Raw genomic sequence first — 3022 nt, 5'->3', positions numbered from 1 at the left:
ATAAATAAGATTTTTTGTGAAACTCATAATTTAATAAGAACAATCAAAGTGGCATTTACATACCTGGATGTAGAAATGGTGAAGAAAATACTAATCACTCTGATAAGACCAAGATTGGAATATGCAGCAACGATGTGGTCATCAAGTACAAAAAAAATGTATAAAAAAAAATTGAAAGAATACAAAGAGCAATTACAAAATTGGCACCAACACTCTCAAAACTTTCATATGAAAAGAGACTAGCAAAACTTGAGCTACAGACACTAGAGCAAAGAGAGAGGAGATTTGATAGCTATTTACAGAATCATGAAAGGCATAGAAATTATTGATAGAGAGGATCTAATAAAATGGGATGATAGAAATACAAGAGGACACGGAAAGAAAATCAAGAAAGACAGCTATAGAAGAGATCTGAAAAAGAACAGCTTTCCTCACAGAGTAATAGACAGTTGGAACAAGTTAGATGAGAAATTAGTGTGTGCAAAAACAATACATGAATTTAAAAATAGTTTAGATAAAATGAGATATGAAGACGGGACACCACGAGCATAGCTCCCCTTCCCATAAAATACAACTAGGTAAATAAACACACACACACCAAAAATTCTTGGTATAACATAGGATACATCCATGTCATTCAAATAACACATCACAAACAAAAAATGAATGTACACCTAGACTCAACACATTTAAATCAATCACTGGAACATTTGGACAAAACAAAGAAACTAATACTACAATATCCAAACAATGCATACGCTCACTGATTAATAATGCGAGTCCAACATGGGCACCTAATCTCAGTGAGACACACCTCAACACCCTTCAGACCATACGAAACAAATCCTTAAAAACAATTACAGGCTGCACATATACAACACCTACAGACCATCTACACTATGAAACAAGAGTCCTCAAAGTCAAAGATCACCTTGACATAAGAAGCACACAAACACTTGCTGCAGCCTCTACAAACACTATACTACATAGCAGAACACCCACATACACCATACACCAAAGGCTTTTTCCCCCTACATGGGGGGTAGCCTACAAGAAACATATAAACAAAAAATACCCAAATACCTATATCACACAAATACTCTCTTCCTCCAAAACCACCAAATACCAGCCTCCGGAAACATATTCATTATCACACCACTCACTGCTCCCTACATACATACATATACCAAGGCTTCCTCCCCCTTACAAGGGAGGTAGCCAAAAAGAAAAAGGCATAAAATCACTCCCACCCAATCCATCCCTGAATACACTCCACACCCCTCCACCCTCCCTCCCATCTTAGCACCTCCTGAATGACGGGTCATCCCTGCACCTTGTCCACTGCCCTGGGTCAGAAGCAGTGTCGCAAGACACAGCACATCCACAGCAAGGCCGCTTCATTAAATCAGCGACCCACACTCTCCGTCCCCCCATTGCATAAAATGAGAGGACGGGGAGAAATCCCTACGGGCAGCGTCAAATTTACTACAACCATTCTCCATTCACCCCCGTCTTCTGTCCTCTCCCGTCCTTCCTCAACAGACATTCCCCTCTTCCCCAAAGCCCCCTTCACCCCATCCATCCACCTCATCCTAGGACGTCCCCTCATGTTCACTCCCTCCACATCTGCCTTCCACACCTCTTTTACTAGTCTTTCTTCACTCATTCTTTCCATGTGTCCAAACCATCCTAATATTCTTTCATCAACCCTATCTCCCAGCTCCTTTTCCACCCCTGTTCTCCTCCTCACCTCATTTCTCACTCTAGTCTAGTAACCCCCATCATACTTCTTAGACACCTCATCTCAAACACATTCAAACTCCTTCTCTCTTCTTCTCTTATGTTCCATGTTTCTGCCCCATACAGTGCTGTTGGCACAATCACTCCTTCATACAGTCTCCTCTTAGCATCCATTCCCAAATGTCTATTCCTCATTACACTCTTTAATCCACCAAGACATTTACTTGCTTCTCTCAATCTACATTCTACCTCCACATTCACTCCACCTTTCCCTGCCACATTTGCACCCAAGTATCTAAAACTATCCACTTCCTCCAGTCGCTCTCCCTTAATGCTCACTTCCAGTCTACTGCCACTTTCACCCCTTATACATCTCATCACCTTACTTTTACCCACATTTATCTTTAGCTTTCTTCTATCACAGTGGGTCACAAAAGTGACAGTATACAACTTCCACTGTGTGGAAGATAATGAGAAGTTCAGTGGGTAAGCTGTGGCGCTGGGAGTGATAGTTATGCATTGATAAGTTGTATATTAAAAGTTACCCCGTCTGGGGTATTGGCTGCTTGTTATTGTGGCAAAGTAGCATGCAGTTGATACTTTAGGGTCTATATGGGGCGCCCCTACAGACCAGAGCCACACATCATTTTGTCTATGATAGAGGAAAACTCTGTTCATAGAGAAATGACACTTTTATACTACGACTGTCCCTCAATTATGCTGTCCTCCAACCCCTTGTTGCTGTCCTGTACCATTTCTCTGAGTATTCCTTTTCTGTGATGGGGGAATTCCCTGTGGTGGGGGAAAAGAATACTGCCACCAAGTATTCCCACTTGGATCGTAAGAGGCGAGAAGAAAGGGACGGGGATTGGGACTAGGCATCCTTCTCCTTGTAGCCCCACAGGGGAAATTCCTAAAGAAAGAAAAAAGAAAAAAAAGAAAAAAGAAAAAAGAAAATAAATAAATAGAATATAAAAAGGCACTGCTCCATTAACACACTAAAAGACAACACATTGCTGCATGCCAAACCCCCTGATATCCATCCCTCTGAATCCACTACTCCCACAAAAGGACAGAGTCCACCTGGCCAGACTGTGATGCGGTCACCACCCAGCCCTTCTAAGCTACCAGAAGAGACTGGATGACTGCATTGTGGACAAATGCCCAAGATGTAACACTTCACCCCATACTACAAGTATTCAACACATCATGGAAGACTGCATTATATTTTAGGACACTTGATATATTCTTTTTAAATGTAAGAGGTTAGAAAAAAATATCC

The sequence above is a fragment of the Oratosquilla oratoria genome, chromosome 23 (genome assembly GCF_046742065.1).
Source record: "Oratosquilla oratoria isolate Oo_2021 chromosome 23, ASM4674206v1, whole genome shotgun sequence".
Taxonomy (NCBI): Eukaryota; Metazoa; Arthropoda; class Malacostraca; order Stomatopoda; family Squillidae; genus Oratosquilla; species Oratosquilla oratoria.
The sequence above is the reverse complement of the archived record's forward strand: the minus strand, read 5'-3'. Positions refer to the sequence as shown.